The sequence below is a fragment of the Vicia villosa genome, linkage group LG1 (genome assembly GCF_029867415.1).
Source record: "Vicia villosa cultivar HV-30 ecotype Madison, WI linkage group LG1, Vvil1.0, whole genome shotgun sequence".
Classification (NCBI taxonomy): domain Eukaryota; kingdom Viridiplantae; phylum Streptophyta; class Magnoliopsida; order Fabales; family Fabaceae; genus Vicia; species Vicia villosa.
In genome coordinates, this window is record NC_081180.1 from 66,249,646 (window position 1) to 66,270,657 (window position 21,012).

Sequence of the window (21,012 nt, forward strand, 5' to 3'; positions counted from 1 at the left end):
TAAAAAAAATGCTTTTCACACCACTTGTTTTTTTTCAAACAAATTTCAAAACACTTCGGATACATCCTTGAGGACTGACACAAGGATCATTGTGAAGTCTTGCCTTACTATTGGCACTTCTTTTTCAAAATACACATACACACTACGCTTTCAAGCTTTTCAAACAAAAACAAAAATGAGCTAAGCAAATTAAGAGTCCGTAGATAACTACGGATGAAAAGGGTGCTAACACCTTCCCTTTTCATAACTTATCCCCCGAACCCAAGTCTTTTAAAAAAGGTCTTTCCTGTTCTTTTTACCTTTCCAAAAATTGGATAAAATAAAAGCCGGTGGCGACTCTAGCTTACCGCAACATTATTTTGTGAAAAAACTAAAAGTCAGTTCTCCCACCGAGTTACAGTTAATATAATCCCAAACATCAAAACAGAGCAAAATTAGAAAATCAAAGTTGGTTAATGTTGTTCAAATTTTGGTTAATACATGCACATATAACATACAAATCAACATTACATACTCATACATAAAAATACCATATATTAGTTCCCTTGATAATGTACACATAAACAAACCCGACCCTCAAATTGTCAACAATTTGAGTCAAATTCTGCACTATAACATATTTCTTCAAATTGTGCACTACAATCCAAATTCATATTCTAAACAACATATTATTGATTTATAAATTCATCGTAGTCTTTTGCCCACTCTTCCTTGGCTTCTAACAAATTCTGCTGACTTTCTGATTATGCCATGTTTAAGCAATAAAAAACTTAAGCTAATAACAAAACAAACCAAATTGAAAATTAAAATATGTACAAAAATAGAAGAAATTTTTGTAAACAAACCAAAAATGAAAAACATAATTAGTTCAAAAATAAAGGAAATTTCCAAGACTCAAAACAAATTTCAGCAATATATCAACGTCGAAACAAACTTCAATATTGTGTCCTTCAACACTTTCATTTTAAATATAAGTGGGAAGAAGGCGGAAATAGAAAACATTTAAGAATATCTAATCTTGTTGAGAGAGGAGAGTTTTCTGCATCACGTCATGTTTCTTTGAGAGAAAGAATGCGTTGCGGATTCGTTTGTTGAGAGAGGAAGAACAACACTAAAAATTTGTTTGTTGAGAGAGAAAGAGCGCCGCGGTCGGGTTGACAGAGGAATAAGGCTCAGTGAATTTGTATGTTGCGAGAATAAGAGCTCTGTTGCAAATTTATTAGCTGAGATGAAAAGAGCGTCGTTGCTGTAACTTGGGAAGAGAGAGGCAATGAGTTAATAAAAATGAAAGGAATATTAAATCTGAAATATAAGCTCTTTTTAGGTTAACCATAATCTTCAATTTATATTGACCAAATGACCTTTATTGTTATTTAAATTATATAAAAACATAACTTGATTTGCAGGGCCGGCCCTGGGTCAGGGCAAGCAGGCCCGTAGCCCAGGGCCTAAAAATTAATGGGGCTTCAAAATCTAATTTTATGGGCTTTGTAAATAAAAATATATATATTAAATAATAATTGTTATAGCATAATTACAAAATAAACAAATGGCACAGCGGCTGACAAAAACATTACTGTTCCCAAGGCACTTCTTACATGTTGGTTTGATACACGTGACATAATGACGTAGTTTTTTTTAATTCAATTGTTTAAGACTTAAGTTGCTACTTGCTTTAATATAATGAATCCAATTTTTAATATTTTGTTATAGTTTTTATAGATTTCAAAATTTTACTTAAATTTAATGTTATTTTAAATAAAAAATTTAAAAAAGATTATTTTTTAAGTATGTCGTTTAAAAAAAATCATGTAATTTGTATTATATTAAAATTTTTAATGATAAATATTTAGATGTTAATTTTTTTTTAATTTTTAAAAAATAATTGAAAATAACTTTTAATATATTTTTAAAAAATTCTCACAAAATCATTAAATAGTTTAAGGTATTTCATATTATTCAATTGTTTTAATTCAACAATATAGTTAGTTTTAAAAAGATTCAAATTCTATATCATTTTAAAACTACAAATTAACCTACATAGCAATTTAGAGTTTTTATAAATTATTTAAAATTATCTTAGTATGCGCTTTTATATTTATATATAATTATTTTGTAATTATTAAAAATATAATTAAAAAAATTCAAAATTAATTGTTTAGTATTTTATTAGGGGTCTGTTTTTATTATTTGTCTTGGGCTTCTAAAAAGTCGGGATCGACCCTGATGATTTGTACCTACCCACCAGTGTAAATCAGCAACTAATCTCCTAAACTCAATGTATTTAATAAATTATTCTCTTGTTATTTTGAAAAATTTTAGGTAACTATTGAGATTAGGAAAAAAGTTAACAAATAACAAATGATTTGTACCTGCCTAAAACCCAGTACAAATACAGCCCCTTTATATAGCGAACAACAACGCCTCGTCAGCAACGCGCATACCACACGCATACTATCCCTTTATATAGCGAAAAACGAATGCAGAGTTTTCACAATTTCCTCTTCTCCTTTATACTTTCATTAGAATCAATATCTCTTTGACTCATTCATAATCAACTCGCAGCAGCTTTCTGGACGTACTTTCGCAAAGATTAATTCCATATTTACAAATCCATGGCTAAATTTTTACGGTATGATTAATCTTACTTTTGTCGATTACTTTTTCTCAATTATCATTGACGATTGCTCTAATACCATTTTCCCCCATCCATTTTTTGAGGTTTTCCATGGATCTGAAACTCAGTTCCTCGTGTCAAATCTTTCATTCCAATGTGCGATCTTCGATTTATGTTGATTTTGGAGTCTCTTCATGTTTTTCAATCTAGTTGAATCATTCTCGTTGCAGGTACGTACAACTGGATCGTTGAAAATTCTGTTGATTTATGTTGCGATGAAGGCGAGTTACTAGTTACATGAAGTTGAAAATTCTGTGATTGTTGTTTGGGGATGAAGTGGTTCTGAATAATATCTCTGTGAACCGACCTTTACCATGACAGGTGCGCTTGCATGGTGTGGTGTTGAGCTTTCGTTTTTCTTTATTGTTATCATTATCTCTGGATTTTCTCCATCTCTCACATAATGAGGTATCTATCATATCATCTATTGTTATTATATTTGCACATTTATAATCTTTTAACAGGTTTAATTAAAACAAGTGATGCATAATTTGGGAAACTGTATTTGTGTTAATTAACTTTGTGCTAAGGCAAATTTGATTGTGGATAGATTTCAATTGTTATAGATTTATCCTGTTAAATTAAGTCTTTGATTCAAATTTAATGATGTTCTTTATTGACAGAGATGACTTAATGGAGTTCTTCAATAATGATGTTATCCATTAAGGTATTTATGCTAAACTTTAATTTTCATTTATAAGATTGTTGAGGGAAGTTAATAGTTTCATATATATGATATGTGAAGTTAATGAGTGAATGATATGTGAAATTAATCAGTGACCTATGTGAAATTAAGATTTGTTAATTCTTAAATATCTCTATGTTCGACTAATTTACGAGTAGACGGTAGAATAGTTCACTTAATTAATCAATCTCAAGATTGTCTGATATCAAGTTAAAAATAAATTGTTAATTTATAAATATGAATAATTTGTTTATATTATATATAAATATAAGTTATTGATATTTATATATCATGCAGCAGTTTATTTTAAAAAGAAAATATTAGGAAAGTAAATGAAATTTTAATATGAAAAATAGTAATTTGTTAAGAGATTGATTAATGGAGTTGTTTAATAATTATATTATACCTTAAGGTGTATTTATGCTAAACTTTAATTCGCATTTGTAAGACTATTGAGGGAAGTTCTATTCAGTGGAGTTTCATATTAATGAAATCGTATGGAATTAATCTCTGGCCTAATTAACATATGAGAATTTGTTTATTTGTATATTAAGAGTACGCTCTTTTTAGAATTTGCTAATTGTTAATTATCTTTGTATTCAACCTCCACAAGTAAACGGTAGGATTGATTTATTTGAATTAGTCAATCTTAAAGTTGAATATCAAGTTTTAAAAAAATTAATGACTAGCTTTTGTATTAAAATTTCAATTTTTTTAAACATTTTTTTAAAAAATAAGTTGTGGATTTATAAATATCAACAACTTGTTTATGTTATGTATTAACATAAATAAGTTGTTGATATTTATAAATCTATAACTTTTTTTAAACAAATGTTAAAAATATAAATGAATTTTTAATATGATGGTTAGACAACTGATATTTTTTTTATAACTTATTAAAATTTCAACTTATTTTTTTATAAAACAATTTTTGATTTATAAATTTCAATAATATTTAAATATTTTGCATAATATTTTTATACATATGATCTGTGAAATTGATTAGTTGCCTAATTAAACCTATGAGGCTTTGTTAATTGGATGAAGATTTGGATCAAATATGATTATGTTCGGTCAGTTCGTGAGTAGACATTAAGATTGCTCAATTTGAATTAGTCAGTCTCAAGATTAGATATTAAATTTAAAATAAAATAGTTGGTAAAATTGATCCACTTGAATTAATTAGTTTCAAGGCTCGAAACCAAATTAAAAAATATATATATCAATTGCCTTGCTAGTCTTTGTATTAAAAGTTAATTTATTTTTTAAACATTTTTTAATAAAAATTTGTTATTTATATATATCACAATTTATTTATATTAAGAGAATAATACTTATGTACCGACAGTCTAAATTATTTTACACATGCATTCAATCAAATCATGACATATAGACATTTGAAGTTATATTTTAAAAACAAATTTATAAAAATAATGTGATTTCATTAGATGCATGTGTAAAAATATTTTAGACCGTCGGGGCATAACAATTAATCTCTTATATTAATACTTACATATAAGTTAAATATAAGTTATTGATATTTATAAATCAGATTTATTTAATAAAAAAATACATTAAAAAGATAAATAATATTTTAATATGAAGACTATTAAGTTATTAGAATATAAATTTTTTAATGAAAAAATATTGATTTATGGATGTCAATAAAAATACATTAAAAAGATAAATAATATTTTGATGATGTTCTTTATTGACATAGATGACTTAATGGAGTTCTTCAATAATGATGTTATCTGTTAAAGGTATTTATGCTAAACTTTAATTTTCATTTATAAGATTGTTGAGGGAAGTTAATAGTTTCATATATATGATATGTGAAGTTAATCGGTGAATGATATGTGAAATTAATCGGTAACATTTGAGGATTGATCAATCGGTTTAAGATTTAGGTTATGCTCCTCATTTAAGATTTATTAATTCTTGATTCTTGATTATCTCTCTTTTTGACCAATACCATCGTCTAGCTAGTTGCTCGTTTTTGTATTCAAATTTTATTTATCTTTTAACATTTCTTTTAAAAATAAATTGTTAATTTATAAATATGAATAATTTATTTATATTATATATAAATATATGTTATTGATATTTATATATCAACAGTTTATTTTAAAAGAAAATATTAGGAAGTAAATGAAATTTTAATATTAAAATTAGTAATTTGTTAAGAGCTAGATTGATTAATGGAGTTGTTCAATAGTTATATTATCCCTTAAAGGTGTATTTATGCTAAACTTTAATTCGCATTTGTAAGACTCTTGAGAGAAGTTCTATTCGTGGAGTTTCATATTAATAAAATCAAGAGTACGCTCTTTTTTGAATTTGCTAATTGTTAATATCTTTGTATTCGACCTATCCACAAGTAAACGGTAAGATTGATTTATTTGAATTAGTCAATCTCAAAGTTGAATATCAAATTTTAAAAAATTAATTACTAGTTTTCGTATTAAAATTTTAATTTTTTTAAACATTTTTAAAAAAATAAGTTGTGGATTTATAAATATCAACAACTTGTTTATGTTATGCAATAACATAAACAAGTTGTTGATATTTATAAATCCACAACTTTTTTTTAACAAATGTTAAAAATATAAACAGAATTTTAATATGATGGTTAGACAATTGATTTTTTTATAACTTATTAAAATTTCAACTTATTTTTTTTATAAAACAATTGTTAATTTATAAATTTCAATAATATTTAAATATTTTGCATAATATTTTTATACATATGATCTCTGAAATTAATTAGTTGCCTAATTAAACCTACGAGGGTTTGTTAATTGAGTAAAGATTTGGATCAAATATGATTATGTTCGATCAGTTTGTGAGTAGACATTAAGATTGGTCAATTTAAATTAGTCGGTCTCAAGATTAGATATTAAATTTAAAAAAAAAAATAGTCGGTAAAATTGATCCACTTGAATTAATTAGTTTCAAGGCTGGAAACCAATTTGTTTTTTAAAATTCAATTACCTAGCTAGTTGCTAGTCTTTGTATAAAAAGATAATTTATTTTTTAAACATTTTTAATAAGAATTTGTTATATATATATATATATATATATATATATATATATATATATATATATATATATATCACAATTTATTTATATTAAGAATAATACTTATGCATCGACTGTGTAAATTATTTTACACATGCATTCAATTAAATCATGACATATAGATATTTGAAGTTATATTTTAGAAACAAACTTATAAAAATGACTTATAATGTGATTTCATTAGATGCATGTGTAAAAATATTTTACATTAGTGCATAGCAATTAATCTCTTATACACTTACATATAAGTTAAATATAAGTTATTGATATTTATAAATCAGTATTTTTTTTTATAAAAAAATATATTAAAAAGATAAATAAATATTTTAATATGAAGACCATTAGAATATAATTTTTTTAATAAAAAAATATTGATTTATGGATGTCAATAACATTTTTAGATTTTGTGCATTGGCATAAAATTTGATTTGGTATTTATAAATTGCAAATAAATAATTCAACTTGCTATTTTAGGGTTCAGTCTTTAACGTCAATAGTTATTTATATTTTTACATTATTATAAAAAATTTATTGATTTTCATAAAATTAACTATATTTTTAGAATATATATTTTTATTATATTAATTTTAATGAGAATTGTTTTTAATTTTTATATTTTATGCATATGATGTGGACGAATGTAGAGTGGAAATAATTGATATAACTTTAATTTTAACTTTAATTCGAACAAATGATATGTGTGAAATGAGAAAAACTGACTTATATTGTGAGTGGGGCTTATGCCTTCCATCTTTCTTTAATATGTCGATTTTTTTCATTTCACACACATTTCTTTTATTAGGATTAAAATTTTGTTATTATTATATTAATTTTTTCACTCGAAAACTTTTCTTTCCATATATATTTTAAATTAAAATATTATATTTAAATATTATATTTATACAAATTTATATAACAAAATACAATTTATTATAAATAAGTTAAATTATATTAAAATTAAATTTTTTATTTACATGATATACAACTAAAAATTTTAATATATAATTAAATATTAAATATTTGAATATCTCGAAATGACTGCCTCCATCCCTTGTCAAAGTTTGAAATTTCCACCAAAATTTAGGTGGTTTTATATGAATTCAGGTTTTTTTATAACGTTGCTATAATGTCTAACTCTTGTGAATTAACGATTGCATAATTTTATTTATTTGAATTCAGGTTTTTTTAAAACGTTGCTATAATGTCTAACTCTTGTGAATTAACGATTGCATAATTTTATTTATTTGTTTATATTTAAAAACATTTAAATTACTTGTTCTAAATTTATAACTAATATCAAGCCATAAAAATAAGTTTAGTGGTGAAGGACATGAGTAGTGTGTATGAAGTTTTAAATAATACAAATAGTGTTAAAAAGAAGTTTCAGACTAAAAGTTTAGAGAATTTCTTTATCTACCTCCTTAGAGCATCTCCAATGGTAGTATTTTCCTTTGAGTTCTTCAGCTGGACATCAATATAATAATTAAATATTAAAACAATTTACCATATCATAGTACAGTTGCATTGCAATGTAACTAGTAAAAAATTGTGGTACCAAATCAAATTAATTTATCAGGTAAAATTGTGGGACCCATTAGAATTACACCAATAAAATAAAAATTAAATAAATTATTTTGAGATGATATGGCTGGTGGGACCCACAAAGAACTCAAAAATGGGTTGTACCATTGGAGATGGTCTTACCTTCTTAGAAATCCGCACGAATTTCCAAAAATGCTTCTATATTTCGGAAGTGTATCTTCGAAATCACCTTTTTCTAAAAAAAAAAGGTGATTTCGGATGTGCACTTCCGAAAATACCTTATTTTTTAAAAAAAATGTGTCTTCGAAAATGCATATCCGAAAACACCTATTTCGAAGATGCACTTCCGAAATATTGGGAGGATCAAGACGAAGCCACAGATAAAACCGTAGCTGAAGATTGAAGAATAGATCTGTCAATAGAATGAACACTCTGACTCTTGTGATGAACATTATGCATGTAAGATGTAGATGAAGAAAAACTAGTAGTAGTAGTAGTTGATGAAGATGAAGGATTGTGACTAGTTTGCCAAAAAAGGCATTCTACAAAAGTTCCAAACTTTTCCACCAGATCCTAGCTTTTCACTCTCCACCTCCATTTCTCGACGGAATCTCACCGGAGAAAGAATCTTCCAGCAAATGGGTCACTGAATTGGGTGAAAAATTTTAAGCTTTTTGATAAATAAAGTGATGAGTCTTTTGAAGCTAAAATTGTGTGTTTGAGTTTCTAAATTGTGTGTTTGAGTTTCGGAGATGCATTTTTGAAAACATCTAAAAATAAGTATTTTCGGAAATGCATATCCGAATTTTGAGAAAATATGAAAAAGTGTGATTTCGGAGATGCATCTTCGAAGTCAGAGGTATTATGGGGTTTTCAGCAGGGGTTCTCACCCCAGGAGAGTCTATAAAAAATTGTCAAAGTTTATTGTCTATTCTACCAGGCCCGGCCCAAGAGCAAGGCAAGCAAGGCCATTGCCTTGGGCCTCATTTTTCTTAGGATATTAGTTAGGCCTCATAATAAATTAAGACAATTTCTTTATCTATCCCCAACCTTCTTAGAAACCCGCGCGAAATTTCTAAAATGGCCCTATATTTCGAAAGTGCATCTCCAAAATCATCTATTTTTCTGAAAAAAATTTGATTTCGGAAGTGCACTTCCGAAAACACCTTATTTTTTAGAAAAAAAAAGGTGTTTTCGGAAATGCACTTCCGAAATCAACTTTTTTTCAGAAAAAAGGTGTTTTCAGAAATACATCTCCGAAATCACCTTTTTTCAGAAAAAAAGTGATTTCGGAGATGCACTTCCGAAATATTGTCTAATGCAGAAAATAAAAAACAAATGAACAAAGCTTCGATTTATCATAAATAATCGAAAGTACAAAGATAAATCAACATGAAATTAAAGTTACATATTGTTAAACATGGGTAGTTGAGGATGTGTCAACATTTTGATAACGTCGGCTCGCGATCATTGAAGTTTCGCATCCAACTCGATCAGACTCATCGAAGAAAATCAGTCGAAAGTTGTCCACAAAACCTCTAAATATTTGTCGTTCTTGACTTCAAATGGGGTGAATTGGACACATCCATTCTGTTTTGCATAAGTTATTGTTGGGCTGCAAGTAATTCTCCCCTAGCAGATTCAATCTGATTCCTGATCCCATACATAAGCTTCATCAAGGCTTTGATAGCTGGTTGGAGTCTGTATAATTTCTTCCACACCATATACATGGGATTATCCCTCATCTCCTGATTCCTGTTCTTCTCAACATCTTTTAGAAAACCCTCTATGTCAGTTACAACATTAGGAAATTTAAAGTAGTGCTTATGCTGATGATCTTAATCCTTTTGCTGTAGCTTTAGTAAGCAGTGGTCTGATATACTAGGTTCCATGATTTCCAGCACAGTATCAATATTTGCTTGATGCCACTCCAAGTTACTAATCACTCCATCAATTCGAGAGTAGATAATGCCTAAGCTATGCTTGTTGTTCCAAGTATGGTAATCACCCTTACTCTCTTTCTCAAACAGCCTAACTCTATCCATCATATTAATAAGATCTGAGTATTCACTTTCTTTAACCTTATTTCCACCTAGCCTGTCATTCACAGATAGAACATTATTATAATCACCAATAACAAACCATGGGCCTTTAGTTCTCTTGTGGATATCCTCTAAATCATCCCACAACTTTCTTCTCAGATTCAAAGTATTTTGGGCATAGACAGAAGTGCACCATTGCTGCATAGTTCCATTCAGGTTGTAGATGCCCACATGGATACACTGATCCGTACTAAGGACCTTCTCTACCCTCACTCTGCTACTATCCCACATGAGCCAAATTCTACCATTGTAGTGCTTATCATAGTTATCAATAACAGACCATTGCTGGCCAATTTGGTTCCTAATGTGAGAAGCCTTATTCAACTTAACGGGAGTTTCTAGAAAAATACTAATAACAGGGTTTAGGTGTTTGAGACGGGTTACAATCTCCCTACATTTCCTTGCATTATTTAACCTTTTGATATTCCAGGACACAATCATGGGACAGGTATTGGTCCCCCTCCCCCAGTTTCCACTCTACCATCAAGAGCCTCAAATCCATTTTGGCAAGGCACCTCATAAATCTTCTCAGGGCCAGGCAGTACAATCTTTCCTTTAGCTCTCTTGTTTTTAGTCACTTCAGTCCAAGAGATTGAAGCTTGTTCTATAGGGTTGTTGGGAGTACATACCTTAGGTAATGGTGCTTTCATTAAAGATTAAACTATTAAAATTAATATATTTTATTTTATACTATTTAGAAATTTAATTAAAGAAATATTTCAAAATGTTTATTTACACCCCTAAAAAATTTAATAATAACATTTCAAAATGTTTATTTAATATTTTCAATAAATAAATATGAAAATCAATTGAAGTGAGTAAGGTGACTTGCCAATAAAGGGAATTGAATGTTTAAAGTTTTTACTTAGCTATTGAAAATTTATTTGCTTGTATGAGATTGTTGAGAATGAAATAGATATTTCAATTGATTGGGGTTATCATTGCAACCGAACTTAATATTTGTGCTATCATGGTTATAACCACTTCTAACTTGTTTTTATTATATTATATTATTTAAAATTGGCTAAATGTTTTTTTGTAATTCCTTATGTTTAAGTTTTGTAATGATTTTATCATTTTCATTTTTTTTTCTTTCAAAATAATCTTTTAAAGTCATAAAGAGTTCATAATCTATCATATAAGAAAAGTCTACCATTTGGGACTTTCTTAGGCTATCCACATCAGCAACTCTTCTATGGTTGATCCACATCAGCTTTGGTGGTTACTACAGAATTTTTGATCCTTCAACTGCCTGGTGGGCTGCGGCAGTTATTGCTGTGGGAGTTTCACCCTTCCAGCTTCTCTTGATCGTTACGCATTCTTCACTTCTCTGCCTATATTGACTTCCCATGTTCAATGTTGGTTACCAAATTGAAAGAGGTTTCAATACTCTCCATATTCCATTCAATTGCACGAAGTTTACAAACAAACCATGGAGTTTATGGCTTATGGCTCCGATCGATTCTCTCGCATCTTCTCCGCTTTAACGTCCCATAATTTCCCCAAAACCGTTCTTCCTCTTCTTCCAAAACCGTTCGTTTTCCCTTTCACCCCCGGGTCTCTCAATCTTTCAGAACGAATATCTTTCCTCTCTCTCCAACCAAGGCGCCTCCACCCTCCTTCTCCAACGAACTGCTCGCTTTTTCTGTTCTGATTCATCTCCAAAGTTTCGATTTTGCTCGCCTTTGAAGCTATGGTGATCGATTTTGAACGTTTGACGATGAATGTTGATTTTGTTTATCAAATTTCGTTATTAGGGTTTCGTTTTATTGTTTAATCATTGTTGAACATGCTAGCTGTGATTTTGATCTAATTGTTTGTGTAATTTTGCTCTATCAATAATCGTATCATTGAGAAACTTTTCTTTGATTAATTATTTGGTTTATCAGTGCCTAATAATTTGGTATTGGTATCCATATTTTCAGGTTTTCACTTGGTAGTTTAATGAAAATATTATTTACCTCTGTTTTGTTCATTGATCATTCTATGTTTTTTATTTTACAGGTTACTGATCTCAAACTCTCGGTGGATCTCTTGGAAAAAGAAAGAGACTTTTTCTTTTCAAAACTACGGGATATAGAGATTCTCTGTCATGCATCAGAGCTGGATAATGAACCTGTAAGAATTTTGGCTTGAGTTTAGTTGATTTTACTTATACTTATCAATATTGAGGTGTTTTCCTTTCTGATGTGCTTATGGTCATGTCTACTTCTATATGCTTCGGAGTTTATCAAATATATCCTATTATATTTTCATATGTTTAAATGAATATTTTGTTATGACCATGACATGTATATTTACGTGGTGCAGTTTCTGTTTTGTCTTCTCCTACTGTGCAGCAGAGTTTGCGTGGTGCGTCAGTTCAGCCGCAGCAGATTGCTGGGAAATAGAGGAGATGTTGGTCGTCGGAATTGCATCGGAGATTTGTTAATGGTTGCACAAGTTTGGAGATTCTCAAGGTTATAATTTGAAATCATTATGATTTGAACTTTATGTTTTTGTGATAGAGCTTCAGTGGTAATTGACATCAGCAGTGACCTTGAACGGCCATAACAAATGTGAATGTATTTCCAAGATATTAATTTTAAATGTGTATATTTTGACTATTTTAATTTTGGTGAGAAAGAAACTGAGGAAGGAGAAATAAAAAAATTCACTACGGAAGCATTAGACGCCGCCACCACTGATGTTGCTAGGTATTGTTTTTTTTCTTAATTCTTCTTTTTGTGTTTTTATTGTCACTATTGTAAATTTAAAGGAGATGACTGCTGTCTACCTTAAATGGGTTTGGCGAAAGGTAGGTGGCAAATGTTATTGTCCTTTATGGTTTTCCAAAGGAAACTAATGATATGGTTATGAAAATGATTCTGAGACAGGATACAACATCTTTGGAGGAAAAGAAGGTTGGAGTGAAGGGGCTTGGGAAGAAAAAACGGTGAGTAGTGCTATACCTTGAATTATCTTAAGTTTCATTCTTTTTAAATATTTTAAGTTGTTACTGAGATTCCCTCTCTTCTTCCTCTATTCTTGGTTTCTTTACCTTAATGTTGAATGATGTGGATGTAGGGAAGGAAGATCTATCTATGGTTTTTACATTGGCGAGTACAAAACGGGTCATATTCTTGGCATTTGGTAGTTCAACATGTGTTGGACCAATGTTTTACACCATAAGCTTTGCTTATTAAAATGCGTTGAATTCAGGATTATCATATCCAGTTGCTTCAGCTTCAGGTAAAAATTATTTTCCTGTTAAACACCTTTCTTTACTTCAATTGATAAAATTCTCAATGCAGACTTCCAAAATTTGATTAGTTCATTTCAATTCTATATTTGTAAGTTATTTAAGTTCCTTTTTCACAGTTAAAGTACTTCAACGCTTATGGAGGAACGACTTGGCAGCACTAAAGGGTTCGTGTCCAAATTGTGCTGTTGAATTTATTTTATCTTTTGATTTTGCAGCCACAATCGATTTGGAAACACTGTTGATTTGGATTTTACAATCACATATAAGTTTGGAATTCACAAGAGTTGGCCCTTCGAACCACCAGCTGTGAGATGTCGTCGATTCAGTCTTTCTTTGATTCCTCTTTCATAATTTATATTGGTGAGTTTGTATGCTTGTGTTCAGGATTTCGGTTCGGTTTAATGACGTTGAACAGGTTCACGTGTTATCATTATGCAGGTCAGCTTATTGAAGGGAGTTTATTTCGGTTGGGGTTGCATTTGAGGAAATAGGAGAGGTATTCTGTTATATTTTCCTGTCAATTTCAGTTACAAAAGTTAGTCATGCAATTATAGCATTGTCATCATAATAAGGTAAAATATAAGGTAAAATGTGATTTAGGTGTATTAATGTTGCTTAATTTAGTTTTATTTTTGGAATGAATTAATAGGCCACCAAGTGTTTGTTATAATGATTGAAGATTGTTGGAGAATGGAAGAGAATTGATTCAAGATTGAAGCTGTTATGGGGTGAGTTTTTTGTCATGGAAGTTTGTTACCGATATTCTTATGGATTTCTGATTTTTCTTATATAGATTGAAATCGGCGATGGTGATTATGGACAGAAATGTGGAGATATGGAGGAGGATTCGAGAATCGCTGTGGTGAGAGACAACATTACTTACTACTTTTGTTTAATACACATACACACATGTTTGCAATACACACATGTTTGCAGCAAGTAGCAAGAGAGACGGATTGACTAAAAGTTTATGCTATTCTTGAACAGCTTCATGATAAGTTCAATGAGCATGGAAATCTTCTTGCTGTTAGTACGGCCGATAGCGGTGTTAAAACTCTCGCTAATGCAGAGGGTTTAAATCCATGAGGCGCGTTGATGCTACTGATCCAAAGCTTTGCATCTACTTTAATTCGGCAGCATGATTAAGGTTCTGTTTCGATATATGTCCTTTTCATTTATATCCTCTTTAATCTTTTCAGATTTTCAATTTAACTAGACGAGTGCTTATCATTTGTATGTTTGTTGCAGGCTTCTCAAATTCTTCGCATCATTACATTTTATTCTACACAACTTCCCGGTCCAAAATACCATTGTCGTGAGGTATGATCAGTTAATATATGCAGTTGTAATCTGTAATATTGTGTGAGGTATGATCGGTTGATATATGTAGTTGTAAACTGTAATATGATCGGTTCATATTCTATTTAGTGTGATATTAGGTTGTTTAATTGATTTTGATGCTTAAAACTCATCTTTCTCTGCAGTGAGTGTTAAGTGGCAGAAGGAACTTTTCATAGATGTAGAGATTGATACCAGCCAGCCCTCTTATGTTTTTAAGGTCCAATTGTTTGATCTAACCGGAGTGTCTCCTGAAAGACAAAAGATTATGGTAAAGGGCGATCTTTTAAAGGTAAGTAGAAAAATATATTGTTGAATGTGATACTAAGTAGAAAACTGTTGAATGTGCCAGAATTGAAGTCGACTTTGATTGAGTACGTCTTTTCTATGGAAACATTAATCAACATTTGGTTCTCACTATTTTATGCTGGGTATTTTTGAATTGAATTTTCCGAAACGACGCGGTATTGCTACTGAAATTCTGAATCATCTTCCAAAATTGCAATATCCTCTCTATCGAATTATATCCATCCTTTAGGTTCACAATATAATTTAGTTTGTTCTTTCAGATTAATCTCGGGATATAGTCGTTGTCTTTTGTGCAAAAGGATGCCGCAAGGAGAAATATTCTGTTGACAACGTTGAATTACAGTATATCGAGTGCTTTTGATGTTCTGCAGTCATTGGAGACGCATGGTGGGAATAGGAATATGCTGAAGCAGAAGCAGCATGATGAGTTTGTTCATAGATGGAATCTTTTCAAGTACAAGCTTAACAAGGTCGTGTCTGCGATGTCGCATCTGGATTATGAGTTGGCTCTGTTTTACGTGAGGTCTTCTGATCATGATCTTTATGCCATTCACTCCATTGTGTATCATGCCTCTCAAGAAATTGAGGCACCACTCACATGCTTTAAGGATTCTCCCTTTCCCTAGGTTTCGGTCTCAACTTCTGTCGCGGCTTTCATTGCTCTCTCTTATGTTTATGCAAAACGACATAAAATTTTTAGAAACAAAAGCAAGCAATTTTGATGCTCTCACAATAGGACAGATGTTTGTATGATTTTAAGAAAGCACAACATGTATCATTATATAAGAGGTACGCTTACAGGCTTGATTTTAAATTGCTGGAATGATCAACTCCTGTTCAGCATGTTGTTTTCCTATTATGGTTGTTCTTTGTAATCAGTTTTTTTAGGAATTTATTACCTTTTCATTATGATGACTTAAGTTTATCATTTCTATGTGGATGAGTATTATTAGAAGAACACAAGTAGATTGGAATTCATAGCTTTAAATCTGTATACACATAGGAGAAATAGAAAAGAAAATGATAGACAATTGGATCTTAAAGCAGTCAAAGACTGCTGAAATCTGTATACACATAGGAGAAATAGAAAAGAAAATGTTTATCATATACCTTGCGAATCATTATTATGCAAATCATTATAACTCCCCATCCACATGCATGCATTATTATGATATAAGGCAATAAAATGATATAATCTTAATAGCACCAACATAGCGTCAAGCCAAAAAGTCATTTTAGCATCCTTATAAGCATTCATGCATATATAGTTACATCCATACATATATAGTTACATCCATACATTTCAGAGAATAAGAATGAGTTGAGTTATTTTCATTAGCTCATTTATAACCCTAATATATTAGTTAAATCTTTTTATGTGATAATGAATTTTTATTAGAAATGCAGGTAAATGGGTATGAGTATGAGTACTTAATATCTATAGGGCACAGGAACATGCTCAAATGTTGGTGCACACGTAGATATGGACATGGAGGTTACCATCTAAGGCCCAAACAATAATATTATTCCATTAACTTACATACTTTAACCAACCTTCGGGCCCAAACTATTAATAAAATATTTTTATATTTCAAACGTCTTTTCTTATTATATTAACCTCTCCCATAAAAATTGATTTTTACATATCATTAATCCATTTTTAAATGAGTGTACAATTATAATTGCTTAACTATATCAATCACTTTTTTTTTACTAAATCAATCACATTTGTTCAACCAAATCAATTACTACATTTTATTTAAAATTTATGATCGCTTAATTATATTAATACTATCTGTTATCGGTTGTCAACAAACTATATTTTGAGCATGGCAAATGCTTTTTTTAATCATAGAGAATCAAACATCATTTTAATAATTTAATTTTTTATTGGCAGAATGAAGATTATGAACACAGACAAATAAGTGTCTATTAATATTTTTAAAAAAAATTAAATTATCAAGTGTGACACAAAGTTATTTTGTGGACGAACACAAAGTTATTTAAAATTACTGATAAAAAATATTAAATATTGAGGATAACATGAAATTACTAATCAAAATATTAAATATTAACGGGAATATAAAGTTACTGATAAAATATAGAATATTAACGAGAACATGAAGTTATTAATCAAAATATTAAATATTAAAAGAAACATGAAGTTATTGATCAACTATTGAATGTTAAAGAGAACATGAAATTACTAATTAAAATATTGAATATTAACAGGAACATGAAGTTACTGATCAAAACAATTAATATTAACGGAAATATTATATTACTGGTCAAAATATTGAATATTGACGGGAACATGAAGTTATTGATCAAAATATTGAATATTAACGGGAACATGAAGTTACTGGTCAAAATATTGTATATTAACGGGAACAGACAGTTATTTACCAAACTATTGAATATTAATAGAAACATAAAGTTATTAATTAAAATATTTAATATTAACGGGAACCAATGTTTATTGTTTGTTCTTTATGCATGTCAAATTTTGTTCTACTATTGGTAAAACATTAATAATTTAAGTCAAATAATTGATCTTTCCAATTTTTATTGCATACTAATAAAACAACAAATAAACCAATCGTTTGTTGGTTCAGTGGTGATTGGCGCTGAATTTGGTAGGTCGAACCACGGTTTGATCCCCGCAACTGCAACCGCGAGGGGACTGGAGCCACTTGATGCCAGAACTGACTCCCGAAAAAAGAAAATAAAACAAATATAAACTTTATTTTCTTAATTACTTTTTATTTTCAATTTTTTTAATATTAGTATTTTTTATAACTTTTTCAATTTTAACCCAAATTTAATCTTTTACTAATACCTTTTCCCGATAAATTTATATTAACGGGAACACGGACTTACTGATTAAAATAATGAATATTAACTTACTAATACCTTTTACCGATAAATTTATATTAACGGGAACACGGACTTACTGATTAAAATAATGAATATTAACTTACTAATACCTTTTACCGATAAATTTATATTAACGGGAACACGGACTTACTGATTAAAATAATGAATATTAACGGGAACATGAAGTTACTGATCAAAATATTAAATATTAACGGGAACAAATTTGGAATATTAACGGGAATACGTAATTACTGATCAAAATAATGAATATTAGCGGGAACATGAAGTTACTGATCAAAATATTGACTATTAACGGGAACATGAAGTTACTGAATAAAATATTCAATATTAATGAAAACATGAGTTACTGGTCAAAATATTGAATATTAACGGAAACATGAAGTCAGTGGCGGACCCACGTTCAGTCCAGGGGATGCAACTGCACCCCCTCAAATTTGAAAGTTTAGTTTAACAATTTTAGTTTTGGACAGTTTGCACCCCCTGGAATAATACACTTTGCACCCAGTATTCTCTACTTCTATTTCACTCCACGTCAATTTACTCTTTTCTCTCTCATGTTAGTTTTATAAGACACATTATATAATAAATACTCTTTTTCTCTCTCCACGTTATTACCTAAAATTAAATGTTCTTTTTCATTTTTTAACATTAGTCTATCGTGTTCTCTCTAGTCTCTCTCACATGTTAGATATCAACAATCACTTAATATAATAAATTAACATTTTCATAAAATCAGACTTTTTTAATTTAAAAAGAAGTTAAATATTAACCATGTAATTTTGAAAAAATAATATATGAATTTAATTAGAATACACTGACAGTATAAAGAAATTTTACAACGTCAAGAAATCACAACCGTTAATTTATTAAAAGTGTTTGATTTTTATTTTAACGTTTTAAAAATAGTATTATTGAGTGGTTGTGAAGCATTAATAGTATAAAAAGTTTTACATTACAGTGCATAACAATTAAACTCATAATATATATACATATGGTTTTAAAAAATGGTCTTTGATCAAACGAAAACATTCGCAACAAAACGGTTTTGACAAATATCAGTGTCGTTACCGTTATCATCAATTTTATATTAAATAATAAATTATAATTCGCACCACGACGATCATTATCAGTATTGCAACACATATATTGTACTGTTCGAAATTAGAAAAAATTTTACGCGACTATTATATATATATATATATATATATATATATATATATATATATATATATATATATATATATATATATATATATAAGAAAATACTTTTTATTTAAAAAAAAATTTAAAAAAAACTTGCACCCCCTGCTCCAGGGTCCTGGCTCCGCCACTGCATGAAGTTCCTGATCGAAATATTGAATATTAAGGGGAAAATAATGTTTATTAATCAATATATCCCAAACTTTGGCCCAACCTATTGAAAAGTAATATTTACTTCTACAATAATATCTATATTGAACAAAATAATCTTTTCCCTATCATCTTTTATTTCTCTCAATCACAATGCGCGAAAACGACGGGTACCCGTGCGAACGCACGGGTAAGACACTAGTATTGGATAAAATCTGAATCTTTGTTACACGTGTTGATGTATAGTTTTTTTTAGTCTTATGTGGTCATTTACGGAGGGCCAACGTAACTATTCTTAACCTTGTGGCAACAAACACATCCTTTTCTTTCTAACTAAAATATTTTCTTTTTCAAAATTTCAAATTAAAAGTTTAATCCTGGACAAAAAAAAAATCATATGAAGCCTTAAATAGATTCTAACATAGACATAACGTCGATTCCAGATCTAACTTAAAACATATGAAGCTAATTAAATAAATTATAATGTAGATATAGCATCAATTTCGGGCATAGCTTAAAAGATGTGAAGCTAATTTTATCGTTGGTTAGAAATTAGTCTTGGCTAAGTTAGCCTCTATTAAGTCTAGACACTACTACATTCAAAGAATCAGCTAATTTTATCGTTGGTTAGAAATCAGTCTTAGCTAAGTTAGCCTCTATTTAGTCTAGTCTATGTGTCTCTCTTACATACACTAGATCAATTTATTTATTTTCTAAGTTAAAAAAAAAATCATTTTATAGAATTTTTGGTACCTATTTTTATCTTGTTTTGCACCTATTAATAAAATTCGAAATAGTAGGATCATTTCTACATGAGCACACAAAATATTCATGTATCTATCATTGATTAGCTTAATTAAGCTTACAAGAGAATTTGATTCTTGTATTTATCATTGATTAGCTTAAGTAAACTGACAAGAGAATTGATTCATGTATCTAATATTGATTAGCTTAATTAAGTTTACAAAAGAATTAATTCCTAAAAGGGTAATGCTAACGAGTACCCCTGGAGTACTGGTTAGAAGATTAAAAAGGTAAGTTGAACATTGTTTAACAAAATAAAAAGATAAAATTTTAACCCAAAATATATGTATTCAATGCATTGAAAACATAAATAATTAACTTTTCTACATAATATTGTATGTATAAAATGCATTGAATATATAAAATTTTCTTTGTTTAACCAGTGCCCTTAAAACACTCGTTAGCCTTCCTAAAATATATCAAAATCTTCTATAAACCTATATGCAATTGAAAAAGAATGATTGTTGAGAGCAACATTTGATACAATAATTAGAGAACAAATTTTTTCCAATAAAGAACTTGATGCAGGAAAATAATATCTAGCTTCAAAAGAATGAGAAGTTTCCATTGCTCCTAAGTGAACAACATGTTCTCTAAGTCATGAGAGAGAAAGTTAGGAAGATGGTTTGTGTTAGGGTATGAGCTTAGTAAGTTATTAGCTGCTTTTCGGTGCATTTTTTTCATGGAGTCTGTTGCTCAATATGGCTGGAAAGAGGTTGGCAGAAGCAAAAGGAAGGTTGTATCGCATCTTAACGTTAGATGGGATATCTGGAGAAATAATGTAGGTGATGGTGAAGGTGTGAGGACAACTTTTTTGTTTCAGACTTTGGTGAGAAGTGGAGGGCCAAGGATTTGTTTTTCGAATTCAAAGAGTTGGGCTGGTAGAAGAGGTTGTTATCCCTCCTAAGAGAGATTGGAGAGGTCAGAAATACGGCTTTGTGAGGTTCTTCGATGTTGAAGATTCGAGGGTTCTGGAGATCAA

At 29.4% G+C, this 21,012-nt stretch overlaps 1 long non-coding RNA gene across 22 annotated transcripts; it reads left to right on the forward strand.

Annotated features, from left to right (window-relative positions):
- The first annotated feature begins 2,452 nt into the window (after positions 1-2,452).
- LOC131640054 (uncharacterized) lies at positions 2,453-16,572 on the forward strand. Of its 22 annotated transcripts, none has more exons than XR_009295136.1 (18): positions 2,453-2,632; positions 2,848-3,085; positions 3,301-3,344; positions 5,083-5,125; positions 10,518-11,783; positions 12,092-12,205; positions 12,398-12,783; positions 12,964-13,022; positions 13,154-13,318; positions 13,448-13,495; positions 13,599-13,691; positions 13,770-13,827; positions 13,981-14,059; positions 14,125-14,193; positions 14,319-14,478; positions 14,580-14,651; positions 14,816-14,961; positions 15,239-16,565. It is a non-coding gene; the product is annotated as an uncharacterized LOC131640054 (long non-coding RNA). The 22 variants fall into 22 exon arrangements; XR_009295149.1 differs by having other exon boundaries at positions 12,427-12,783; XR_009295140.1 differs by having other exon boundaries at positions 2,848-2,998.
- Positions 16,573-21,012: the final 4,440 nt, after the last annotated feature.